Here is a 12,968-nt window from a genome sequence, read left to right as displayed (position 1 = left end):
GTCTCGACTTTGCTCGGCTGACGCGAAAGCTGACGCTTGCAAATGGGCGTATATGTAGAGGACAGGCGCTAGAAACGACTGGGAGAGGCCACATCGACAAACACACAACGGACCCTTTCATTTGACTGTGGCCGCACGTTCGCGCCTTTGCGTACCGAGAGCAAGAGGGGGGTCAGCGAGCTGGACCGTACCATTACCGCACAGCAGCACCAAAAACTAAGGAAAAAGGCAAAACTGAAGAAACCAACACACGCGGACTTCCTAGTTCGTCACCCAGCCCAGCACTAACCACGGCCAACGCTGCCTAATTTCGGTAATCGGACATGAACCCGTGTCGTTGGCACGGCATACAAGTTGGCGAGAATGTTGGCAGACGTGCGGACGTCTTAGTCCGTGTACAGATCACTTGGGATTTGCCTGACAGTCTCTCGCGTTGCCTTTTAGGGAAGGAAAATGGAATAGCCCTGAGCCACAACACAACGACCACGGAAACGTCCGTGAGAAGAGCTAAAACCCGGCACGAGGAAACTATGTTCCGCTATTTGTTTTCGGCCGCTCGGGCTATAGGACGTGCGACGCCTGCACTGCTGTCACTGTCGTCTCTAGTAAAATCTCCACGGCGTGTTTCTGCGTAATTTACTTGTTCTATAAGATGAAGGGAGTACGTTAGTTTCATAATGTTTAAAAAGCATTGTCAGATGTGGGGTTCGAACCCACGCTCCCTTACGGGAAGCAGAGCTTAAATCTGGCGCCTTAGACCGCTCGGCCAATCTGACGCGCAAGACAAGCGCTCCAGTGACTTCCATCTCTAGCAAGACCTCAGGAACCTCACTCCGAAATCTGTTTCTTTTTTCGGTAGGATGGAATTATGTCAGTTTCAGAATATGTGAGACGCAATGTCAGATGTGGCGTACTAAACGCACCCTCGCTTTCGGGAAACAATGTGGCGCGTTGGACCGCTTTCTTCCGTCGCTTCCAGTTTGAACTGTGACTAGCAAAACTGTATTTAGTAATAGGAACATTTTCACATTGATGCAAAGAAAACTAGATATTAACGAACGGCGAATGAGACCGTTTCCTAGCAACAGCCACGCTGTGCATTACGCACTCGTGGGAAGCCAATGAAATATTTCTTGTGAGGCTCTAACTGTCGGCCTTCACTTTCCAATACTTCGGCACTGCCCCGGTGGTACCGACGCATACATACTGAAACGTCTTTGGATCGTCAGTGAGTACTTCATATTAGAAATTTCGTGTTCGCCCTGATGTGCATTAAAGGGCCAATTTATCAGAGAAAGTCAGTTCTGCGCCTAGTTACAGTATGTCGCCCTAGCAGCGCCAGGAAATCGGGTTCAGTGGTGCTCGCGTTGCACTCAGCGTTGAGCGCCTGCAGCGCTATCGATTTCGGCCTCTGGCGCCAGGAGGGAAGGCGACACATGACGGCGCAAGCAGCGCGTACCAGAAGGCGGTGGTGGTGTGTCGGTCAGCATGGTTGCTTCCCAAGTAGCTGCTCCGCGTTCGAAGGCCGGACATCGCACGGAAGTTGTCTCCTTTACGCAGGAGAGTGTTTTTAACGGTACAAATGGTTTCCCTTCTCCCTTCGTAGGCTAGTGCGGATTACGATTCACAGCATCGTGTGTCTCCATGTGTCGACTTGTCTCGACTTTGCTCGGATGACGCGAAAGCTGACGCTTGCAAATGGGCGTATATGTAGAGGACAGGCGCTAGAAACGACTGGGAGAGGCCACATCGACAAACACACAACGGACCCTTTCATTTGACTGTGGCCGCACGTTCGCGCCTTTGCGTACCGAGAGCAAGAGGGGGGTCAGCGAGCTGGACGGTACCATTACCGCACAGCAGCACCAAAAACTAAGGAAAAAGGCAAAACTGAAGAAACCAACACACGCGGACTTCCTAGTTCGTCACCCAGCCGAGCACTAACCACGGCCAACGCTGCCTAATTTCGGTAATCGGACATGAACCCGTGTCGTTGGCACGGCATACAAGTTGGCGAGAATGTTGGCAGACGTGCGGACGTCTTAGTCCGTGTACAGATCACTTGGGATTTGCCTGACAGTCTCTCGCGTTGCCTTTTAGGGAAGGAAAATGGAATAGCCCTGAGCCACAACACAACGACCACGGAAACGTCCGTGAGAAGAGCTAAAACCCGGCACGAGGAAACTATGTTCCGCTATTTGTTTTCGGCCGCTCGGGCTATAGGACGTGCGACGCCTGCACTGCTGTCACTGTCGTCTCTAGTAAAATCTCCACGGCGTGTTTCTGCGTAATTTACTTGTTCTATAAGATCAAGGGAGTACGTTAGTTTCAGAATGTTTAAAAAGCATTGTCAGATGTGGGGTTCGAACCCACGCTCCCTTACGGGAAGCAGAGCTTAAATCTGGCGCCTTAGACCGCTCGGCCAATCTGACGCGCAAGACAAGCGCTCCAGTGACTTCCATCTCTAGCAAGACCTCAGGAACCTCACTCCGAAATCTGTTTCTTTTTTCGGTAGGATGGAATTATGTCAGTTTCAGAATATGTGAGACGCAATGTCAGATGTGGCGTACTAAACGCACCCTCGCTTTCGGGAAACAATGTGGCGCGTTGGACCGCTTTCTTCCGTCGCTTCCAGTTTGAACTGTGACTAGCAAAACTGTATTTAGTAATAGGAACATTTTCACATTGATGCAAAGAAAACTAGATATTAACGAACGGCGAATGAGACCGTTTCCTAGCAACAGCCACGCTGTGCATTACGCACTCGTGGGAAGCCAATGAAATATTTCTTGTGAGGCTCTAACTGTCGGCCTTCACTTTCCAATACTTAGGCACTGCCCCGGTGGTACCGACGCATACATACTGAAACGTCTTTGGATCGTCAGTGAGTACTTCATATTAGAAATTTCGTGTTCGCCCTGATGTGCATTAAAGGGCCAATTTATCAGAGAAAGTCAGTTCTGCGCCTAGTTACAGTATGTCGCCCTAGCAGCGCCAGGAAATCGGGTTCAGTGGTGCTCGCGTTGCACTCGGCGTTGAGCGCCTGCAGCGCTATCGCCTTCGGCCTCTGGCGCCAGGAGGGAAGGCGACACATGACGGCGCAAGCAGCGCGTAGCAGAAGGCGGTGGTGGTGTGTCGGTCAGCATGGTTGCTTCCCAAGTAGCTGCTCCGCGTTCGAAGGCCGGACATCGCACGGAAGTTGTCTCCTTTACGCAGGAGAGTGTTTTTAACGGTACAAATGGTTTCCCTTCTCCCTTCGTAGGCTAGTGCGGATTACGATTCACAGCATCGTGTGTCTCCATGTGTCGACTTGTCTCGACTTTGCTCGGCTGACGCGAAAGCTGACGCTTGCAAATGGGCGTATATGTAGAGGACAGGCGCTAGAAACGACTGGGAGAGGCCACATCGACAAACACACAACGGACCCTTTCATTTGACTGTGGCCGCACGTTCGCGCCTTTGCGTACCGAGAGCAAGAGGGGGGTCAGCGAGCTGGACCGTACCATTACCGCACAGCAGCACCAAAAACTAAGGAAAAAGGCAAAACTGAAGAAACCAACACACGCGGACTTCCTAGTTCGTCACCCAGCCGAGCACTAACCACGGCCAACGCTGCCTAATTTCGGTAATCGGACATGAACCCGTGTCGTTGGCACGGCATACAAGTTGGCGAGAATGTTGGCAGACGTGCGGACGTCTTAGTCCGTGTACAGATCACTTGGGATTTGCCTGACAGTCTCTCGCGTTGCCTTTTAGGGAAGGAAAATGGAATAGCCCTGAGCCACAACACAACGACCACGGAAACGTCCGTGAGAAGAGCTAAAACCCGGCACGAGGAAACTATGTTCCGCTATTTGTTTTCGGCCGCTCGGGCTATAGGACGTGCGACGCCTGCACTGCTGTCACTGTCGTCTCTAGTAAAATCTCCACGGCGTGTTTCTGCGTAATTTACTTGTTCTATAAGATCAAGGGAGTACGTTAGTTTCAGAATGTTTAAAAAGCATTGTCAGATGTGGGGTTCGAACCCACGCTCCCTTACGGGAAGCAGAGCTTAAATCTGGCGCCTTAGACCGCTCGGCCAATCTGACGCGCAAGACAAGCGCTCCAGTGACTTCCATCTCTAGCAAGACCTCAGGAACCTCACTCCGAAATCTGTTTCTTTTTTCGGTAGGATGGAATTATGTCAGTTTCAGAATATGTGAGACGCAATGTCAGATGTGGCGTACTAAACGCACCCTCGCTTTCGGGAAACAATGTGGCGCGTTGGACCGCTTTCTTCCGTCGCTTCCAGTTTGAACTGTGACTAGCAAAACTGTATTTAGTAATAGGAACATTTTCACATTGATGCAAAGAAAACTAGATATTAACGAACGGCGAATGAGACCGTTTCCTAGCAACAGCCACGCTGTGCATTACGCACTCGTGGGAAGCCAATGAAATATTTCTTGTGAGGCTCTAACTGTCGGCCTTCACTTTCCAATACTTCGGCACTGCCCCGGTGGTACCGACGCATACATACTGAAACGTCTTTGGATCGTCAGTGAGTACTTCATATTAGAAATTTCGTGTTCGCCCTGATGTGCATTAAAGGGCCAATTTATCAGAGAAAGTCAGTTCTGCGCCTAGTTACAGTATGTCGCCCTAGCAGCGCCAGGAAATCGGGTTCAGTGGTGCTCGCGTTGCACTCAGCGTTGAGCGCCTGCAGCGCTATCGATTTCGGCCTCTGGCGCCAGGAGGGAAGGCGACACATGACGGCGCAAGCAGCGCGTACCAGAAGGCGGTGGTGGTGTGTCGGTCAGCATGGTTGCTTCCCAAGTAGCTGCTCCGCGTTCGAAGGCCGGACATCGCACGGAAGTTGTCTCCTTTACGCAGGAGAGTGTTTTTAACGGTACAAATGGTTTCCCTTCTCCCTTCGTAGGCTAGTGCGGATTACGATTCACAGCATCGTGTGTCTCCATGTGTCGACTTGTCTCGACTTTGCTCGGCTGACGCGAAAGCTGACGCTTGCAAATGGGCGTATATGTAGAGGACAGGCGCTAGAAACGACTGGGAGAGGCCACATCGACAAACACACAACGGACCCTTTCATTTGACTGTGGCCGCACGTTCGCGCCTTTGCGTACCGAGAGCAAGAGGGGGGTCAGCGAGCTGGACCGTACCATTACCGCACAGCAGCACCAAAAACTAAGGAAAAAGGCAAAACTGAAGAAACCAACACACGCGGACTTCCTAGTTCGTCACCCAGCCCAGCACTAACCACGGCCAACGCTGCCTAATTTCGGTAATCGGACATGAACCCGTGTCGTTGGCACGGCATACAAGTTGGCGAGAATGTTGGCAGACGTGCGGACGTCTTAGTCCGTGTACAGATCACTTGGGATTTGCCTGACAGTCTCTCGCGTTGCCTTTTAGGGAAGGAAAATGGAATAGCCCTGAGCCACAACACAACGACCACGGAAACGTCCGTGAGAAGAGCTAAAACCCGGCACGAGGAAACTATGTTCCGCTATTTGTTTTCGGCCGCTCGGGCTATAGGACGTGCGACGCCTGCACTGCTGTCACTGTCGTCTCTAGTAAAATCTCCACGGCGTGTTTCTGCGTAATTTACTTGTTCTATAAGATCAAGGGAGTACGTTAGTTTCAGAATGTTTAAAAAGCATTGTCAGATGTGGGGTTCGAACCCACGCTCCCTTACGGGAAGCAGAGCTTAAATCTGGCGCCTTAGACCGCTCGGCCAATCTGACGCGCAAGACAAGCGCTCCAGTGACTTCCATCTCTAGCAAGACCTCAGGAACCTCACTCCGAAATCTGTTTCTTTTTTCGGTAGGATGGAATTATGTCAGTTTCAGAATATGTGAGACGCAATGTCAGATGTGGCGTACTAAACGCACCCTCGCTTTCGGGAAACAATGTGGCGCGTTGGACCGCTTTCTTCCGTCGCTTCCAGTTTGAACTGTGACTAGCAAAACTGTATTTAGTAATAGGAACATTTTCACATTGATGCAAAGAAAACTAGATATTAACGAACGGCGAATGAGACCGTTTCCTAGCAACAGCCACGCTGTGCATTACGCACTCGTGGGAAGCCAATGAAATATTTCTTGTGAGGCTCTAACTGTCGGCCTTCACTTTCCAATACTTAGGCACTGCCCCGGTGGTACCGACGCATACATACTGAAACGTCTTTGGATCGTCAGTGAGTACTTCATATTAGAAATTTCGTGTTCGCCCTGATGTGCATTAAAGGGCCAATTTATCAGAGAAAGTCAGTTCTGCGCCTAGTTACAGTATGTCGCCCTAGCAGCGCCAGGAAATCGGGTTCAGTGGTGCTCGCGTTGCACTCGGCGTTGAGCGCCTGCAGCGCTATCGCCTTCGGCCTCTGGCGCCAGGAGGGAAGGCGACACATGACGGCGCAAGCGGCGCGTAGCAGAAGGCGGTGGTGGTGTGTCGGTCAGCATGGTTGCTTCCCAAGTAGCTGCTCCGGGTTCGAAGGCCGGACATCGCACGGAAGTTGTCTCCTTTACTCAGGAGAGTGTTTTCAACGCTACGAATGGTTTCCCTTCTCCCCTCGTAGGCTAGTGGGGATTACGATTCACAGCATCGTGTGTCCCCATGTGTCGACTTGTCTCGACTTTGCTCGGATGACGCGAAAGCTGACGCTTGCAAATGGGCGTATATGTAGAGGACAGGCGCTAGAAACGACTGGGAGAGGCCACATCGACAAACACACAACGGACCCTTTCATTTGACTGTGGCCGCACGTTCGCGCCTTTGCGTACCGAGAGCAAGAGGGGGGTCAGCGAGCTGGACCGTACCATTACCGCACAGCAGCACCAAAAACTAAGGAAAAAGGCAAAACTGAAGAAACCAACACACGCGGACTTCCTAGTTCGTCACCCAGCCGAGCACTAACCACGGCCAACGCTGCCTAATTTCGGTAATCGGACATGAACCCGTGTCGTTGGCACGGCATACAAGTTGGCGAGAATGTTGGCAGACGTGCGGACGTCTTAGTCCGTGTACAGATCACTTGGGATTTGCCTGACAGTCTCTCGCGTTGCCTTTTAGGGAAGGAAAATGGAATAGCCCTGAGCCACAACACAACGACCACGGAAACGTCCGTGAGAAGAGCTAAAACCCGGCACGAGGAAACTATGTTCCGCTATTTGTTTTCGGCCGCTCGGGCTATAGGACGTGCGACGCCTGCACTGCTGTCACTGTCGTCTCTAGTAAAATCTCCACGGCGTGTTTCTGCGTAATTTACTTGTTCTATAAGATCAAGGGAGTACGTTAGTTTCAGAATGTTTAAAAAGCATTGTCAGATGTGGGGTTCGAACCCACGCTCCCTTACGGGAAGCAGAGCTTAAATCTGGCGCCTTAGACCGCTCGGCCAATCTGACGCGCAAGACAAGCGCTCCAGTGACTTCCATCTCTAGCAAGACCTCAGGAACCTCACTCCGAAATCTGTTTCTTTTTTCGGTAGGATGGAATTATGTCAGTTTCAGAATATGTGAGACGCAATGTCAGATGTGGCGTACTAAACGCACCCTCGCTTTCGGGAAACAATGTGGCGCGTTGGACCGCTTTCTTCCGTCGCTTCCAGTTTGAACTGTGACTAGCAAAACTGTATTTAGTAATAGGAACATTTTCACATTGATGCAAAGAAAACTAGATATTAACGAACGGCGAATGAGACCGTTTCCTAGCAACAGCCACGCTGTGCATTACGCACTCGTGGGAAGCCAATGAAATATTTCTTGTGAGGCTCTAACTGTCGGCCTTCACTTTCCAATACTTCGGCACTGCCCCGGTGGTACCGACGCATACATACTGAAACGTCTTTGGATCGTCAGTGAGTACTTCATATTAGAAATTTCGTGTTCGCCCTGATGTGCATTAAAGGGCCAATTTATCAGAGAAAGTCAGTTCTGCGCCTAGTTACAGTATGTCGCCCTAGCAGCGCCAGGAAATCGGGTTCAGTGGTGCTCGCGTTGCACTCGGCGTTGAGCGCCTGCAGCGCTATCGCCTTCGGCCTCTGGCGCCAGGAGGGAAGGCGACACATGACGGCGCAAGCAGCGCGTACCAGAAGGCGGTGGTGGTGTGTCGGTCAGCATGGTTGCTTCCCAAGTAGCTGCTCCGGGTTCGAAGGCCGGACATCGCACGGAAGTTGTCTCCTTTACTCAGGAGAGTGTTTTCAACGCTACGAATGGTTTCCCTTCTCCCCTCGTAGGCTAGTGGGGATTACGATTCACAGCATCGTGTGTCCCCATGTGTCGACTTGTCTCGAATTTGCTCGGATGACGCGAAAGCTGACGCTTGCAAATGGGCGTATATGTAGAGGACAGGCGCTAGAAACGACTGGGAGAGGCCACATCGACAAACACACAACGGACCCTTTCATTTGACTGTGGCCGCACGTTCGCGCCTTTGCGTACCGAGAGCAAGAGGGGGGTCAGCGAGCTGGACCGTACCATTACCGCACAGCAGCACCAAAAACTAAGGAAAAAGGCAAAACTGAAGAAACCAACACACGCGGACTTCCTAGTTCGTCACCCAGCCGAGCACTAACCACGGCCAACGCTGCCTAATTTCGGTAATCGGACATGAACCCGTGTCGTTGGCACGGCATACAAGTTGGCGAGAATGTTGGCAGACGTGCGGACGTCTTAGTCCGTGTACAGATCACTTGGGATTTGCCTGACAGTCTCTCGCGTTGCCTTTTAGGGAAGGAAAATGGAATAGCCCTGAGCCACAACACAACGACCACGGAAACGTCCGTGAGAAGAGCTAAAACCCGGCACGAGGAAACTATGTTCCGCTATTTGTTTTCGGCCGCTCGGGCTATAGGACGTGCGACGCCTGCACTGCTGTCACTGTCGTCTCTAGTAAAATCTCCACGGCGTGTTTCTGCGTAATTTACTTGTTCTATAAGATCAAGGGAGTACGTTAGTTTCAGAATGTTTAAAAAGCATTGTCAGATGTGGGGTTCGAACCCACGCTTCCTTACGGGAAGCAGAGCTTAAATCTGGCGCCTTAGACCGCTCGGCCAATCTGACGCGCAAGACAAGCGCTCCAGTGACTTCCATCTCTAGCAAGACCTCAGGAACCTCACTCCGAAATCTGTTTCTTTTTTCGGTAGGATGGAATTATGTCAGTTTCAGAATATGTGAGACGCAATGTCAGATGTGGCGTACTAAACGCACCCTCGCTTTCGGGAAACAATGTGGCGCGTTGGACCGCTTTCTTCCGTCGCTTCCAGTTTGAACTGTGACTAGCAAAACTGTATTTAGTAATAGGAACATTTTCACATTGATGCAAAGAAAACTAGATATTAACGAACGGCGAATGAGACCGTTTCCTAGCAACAGCCACGCTGTGCATTACGCACTCGTGGGAAGCCAATGAAATATTTCTTGTGAGGCTCTAACTGTCGGCCTTCACTTTCCAATACTTAGGCACTGCCCCGGTGGTACCGACGCATACATACTGAAACGTCTTTGGATCGTCAGTGAGTACTTCATATTAGAAATTTCGTGTTCGCCCTGATGTGCATTAAAGGGCCAATTTATCAGAGAAAGTCAGTTCTGCGCCTAGTTACAGTATGTCGCCCTAGCAGCGCCAGGAAATCGGGTTCAGTGGTGCTCGCGTTGCACTCGGCGTTGAGCGCCTGCAGCGCTATCGCCTTCGGCCTCTGGCGCCAGGAGGGAAGGCGACACATGACGGCGCAAGCAGCGCGTAGCAGAAGGCGGTGGTGGTGTGTCGGTCAGCATGGTTGCTTCCCAAGTAGCTGCTCCGCGTTCGAAGGCCGGACATCGCACGGAAGTTGTCTCCTTTACGCAGGAGAGTGTTTTTAACGGTACAAATGGTTTCCCTTCTCCCTTCGTAGGCTAGTGCGGATTACGATTCACAGCATCGTGTGTCTCCATGTGTCGACTTGTCTCGACTTTGCTCGGCTGACGCGAAAGCTGACGCTTGCAAATGGGCGTATATGTAGAGGACAGGCGCTAGAAACGACTGGGAGAGGCCACATCGACAAACACACAACGGACCCTTTCATTTGACTGTGGCCGCACGTTCGCGCCTTTGCGTACCGAGAGCAAGAGGGGGGTCAGCGAGCTGGACCGTACCATTACCGCACAGCAGCACCAAAAACTAAGGAAAAAGGCAAAACTGAAGAAACCAACACACGCGGACTTCCTAGTTCGTCACCCAGCCGAGCACTAACCACGGCCAACGCTGCCTAATTTCGGTAATCGGACATGAACCCGTGTCGTTGGCACGGCATACAAGTTGGCGAGAATGTTGGCAGACGTGCGGACGTCTTAGTCCGTGTACAGATCACTTGGGATTTGCCTGACAGTCTCTCGCGTTGCCTTTTAGGGAAGGAAAATGGAATAGCCCTGAGCCACAACACAACGACCACGGAAACGTCCGTGAGAAGAGCTAAAACCCGGCACGAGGAAACTATGTTCCGCTATTTGTTTTCGGCCGCTCGGGCTATAGGACGTGCGACGCCTGCACTGCTGTCACTGTCGTCTCTAGTAAAATCTCCACGGCGTGTTTCTGCGTAATTTACTTGTTCTATAAGATCAAGGGAGTACGTTAGTTTCAGAATGTTTAAAAAGCATTGTCAGATGTGGGGTTCGAACCCACGCTCCCTTACGGGAAGCAGAGCTTAAATCTGGCGCCTTAGACCGCTCGGCCAATCTGACGCGCAAGACAAGCGCTCCAGTGACTTCCATCTCTAGCAAGACCTCAGGAACCTCACTCCGAAATCTGTTTCTTTTTTCGGTAGGATGGAATTATGTCAGTTTCAGAATATGTGAGACGCAATGTCAGATGTGGCGTACTAAACGCACCCTCGCTTTCGGGAAACAATGTGGCGCGTTGGACCGCTTTCTTCCGTCGCTTCCAGTTTGAACTGTGACTAGCAAAACTGTATTTAGTAATAGGAACATTTTCACATTGATGCAAAGAAAACTAGATATTAACGAACGGCGAATGAGACCGTTTCCTAGCAACAGCCACGCTGTGCATTACGCACTCGTGGGAAGCCAATGAAATATTTCTTGTGAGGCTCTAACTGTCGGCCTTCACTTTCCAATACTTAGGCACTGCCCCGGTGGTACCGACGCATACATACTGAAACGTCTTTGGATCGTCAGTGAGTACTTCATATTAGAAATTTCGTGTTCGCCCTGATGTGCATTAAAGGGCCAATTTATCAGAGAAAGTCAGTTCTGCGCCTAGTTACAGTATGTCGCCCTAGCAGCGCCAGGAAATCGGGTTCAGTGGTGCTCGCGTTGCACTCGGCGTTGAGCGCCTGCAGCGCTATCGCCTTCGGACTCTGGCGCCAGGAGGGAAGGCGACACATGACGGCGCAAGCAGCGCGTAGCAGAAGGCGGTGGTGGTGTGTCGGTCAGCATGGTTGCTTCCCAAGTAGCTGCTCCGCGTTCGAAGGCCGGACATCGCACGGAAGTTGTCTCCTTTACGCAGGAGAGTGTTTTTAACGGTACAAATGGTTTCCCTTCTCCCTTCGTAGGCTAGTGCGGATTACGATTCACAGCATCGTGTGTCTCCATGTGTCGACTTGTCTCGACTTTGCTCGGATGACGCGAAAGCTGACGCTTGCAAATGGGCGTATATGTAGAGGACAGGCGCTAGAAACGACTGGGAGAGGCCACATCGACAAACACACAACGGACCCTTTCATTTGACTGTGGCCGCACGTTCGCGCCTTTGCGTACCGAGAGCAAGAGGGGGGTCAGCGAGCTGGACCGTACCATTACCGCACAGCAGCACCAAAAACTAAGGAAAAAGGCAAAACTGAAGAAACCAACACACGCGGACTTCCTAGTTCGTCACCCAGCCGAGCACTAACCACGGCCAACGCTGCCTAATTTCGGTAATCGGACATGAACCCGTGTCGTTGGCACGGCATACAAGTTGGCGAGAATGTTGGCAGACGTGCGGACGTCTTAGTCCGTGTACAGATCACTTGGGATTTGCCTGACAGTCTCTCGCGTTGCCTTTTAGGGAAGGAAAATGGAATAGCCCTGAGCCACAACACAACGACCACGGAAACGTCCGTGAGAAGAGCTAAAACCCGGCACGAGGAAACTATGTTCCGCTATTTGTTTTCGGCCGCTCGGGCTATAGGACGTGCGACGCCTGCACTGCTGTCACTGTCGTCTCTAGTAAAATCTCCACGGCGTGTTTCTGCGTAATTTACTTGTTCTATAAGATCAAGGGAGTACGTTAGTTTCAGAATGTTTAAAAAGCATTGTCAGATGTGGGGTTCGAACCCACGCTCCCTTACGGGAAGCAGAGCTTAAATCTGGCGCCTTAGACCGCTCGGCCAATCTGACGCGCAAGACAAGCGCTCCAGTGACTTCCATCTCTAGCAAGACCTCAGGAACCTCACTCCGAAATCTGTTTCTTTTTTCGGTAGGATGGAATTATGTCAGTTTCAGAATATGTGAGACGCAATGTCAGATGTGGCGTACTAAACGCACCCTCGCTTTCGGGAAACAATGTGGCGCGTTGGACCGCTTTCTTCCGTCGCTTCCAGTTTGAACTGTGACTAGCAAAACTGTATTTAGTAATAGGAACATTTTCACATTGATGCAAAGAAAACTAGATATTAACGAACGGCGAATGAGACCGTTTCCTAGCAACAGCCACGCTGTGCATTACGCACTCGTGGGAAGCCAATGAAATATTTCTTGTGAGGCTCTAACTGTCGGCCTTCACTTTCCAATACTTAGGCACTGCCCCGGTGGTACCGACGCATACATACTGAAACGTCTTTGGATCGTCAGTGAGTACTTCATATTAGAAATTTCGTGTTCGCCCTGATGTGCATTAAAGGGCCAATTTATCAGAGAAAGTCAGTTCTGCGCCTAGTTACAGTATGTCGCCCTAGCAGCGCCAGGAAATCGGGTTCAGTGGTGCTCGCGTTGCACTCG

At 51.2% G+C, this 12,968-nt stretch overlaps 8 non-coding genes across 8 annotated transcripts; all 8 read right to left on the bottom strand.

Annotated features, from left to right (window-relative positions):
• Positions 1-692: 692 nt before the first annotated feature.
• On the bottom strand, positions 693-776 carry Trnal-uaa. Its single transcript has one exon. It is a non-coding gene; the product is annotated as a tRNA-Leu (tRNA).
• A 1,572-nt stretch (positions 777-2,348) lies between these two features.
• On the bottom strand, positions 2,349-2,432 carry Trnal-uaa. Its single transcript has one exon. It is a non-coding gene; the product is annotated as a tRNA-Leu (tRNA).
• A 1,572-nt stretch (positions 2,433-4,004) lies between these two features.
• Positions 4,005-4,088, bottom strand: Trnal-uaa. Its single transcript has one exon. It is a non-coding gene; the product is annotated as a tRNA-Leu (tRNA).
• Positions 4,089-5,660: 1,572 nt separating this feature from the next.
• Positions 5,661-5,744, bottom strand: Trnal-uaa. Its single transcript has one exon. It is a non-coding gene; the product is annotated as a tRNA-Leu (tRNA).
• Positions 5,745-7,316: 1,572 nt separating this feature from the next.
• Positions 7,317-7,400, bottom strand: Trnal-uaa. The gene has a single exon. It is a non-coding gene; the product is annotated as a tRNA-Leu (tRNA).
• Positions 7,401-8,972: 1,572 nt separating this feature from the next.
• Trnal-uaa lies at positions 8,973-9,056 on the bottom strand. Its single transcript has one exon. It is a non-coding gene; the product is annotated as a tRNA-Leu (tRNA).
• Positions 9,057-10,628: 1,572 nt separating this feature from the next.
• Positions 10,629-10,712, bottom strand: Trnal-uaa. Its single transcript has one exon. It is a non-coding gene; the product is annotated as a tRNA-Leu (tRNA).
• Positions 10,713-12,284: 1,572 nt separating this feature from the next.
• On the bottom strand, positions 12,285-12,368 carry Trnal-uaa. The gene has a single exon. It is a non-coding gene; the product is annotated as a tRNA-Leu (tRNA).
• Positions 12,369-12,968: the final 600 nt, after the last annotated feature.

Source organism: Schistocerca piceifrons, chromosome 7, assembly GCF_021461385.2.
Source record: "Schistocerca piceifrons isolate TAMUIC-IGC-003096 chromosome 7, iqSchPice1.1, whole genome shotgun sequence".
In the NCBI taxonomy this organism is placed as follows: Eukaryota; Metazoa; Arthropoda; class Insecta; order Orthoptera; family Acrididae; genus Schistocerca; species Schistocerca piceifrons.
This window is presented reverse-complemented; position numbering and strand designations above follow the sequence as displayed.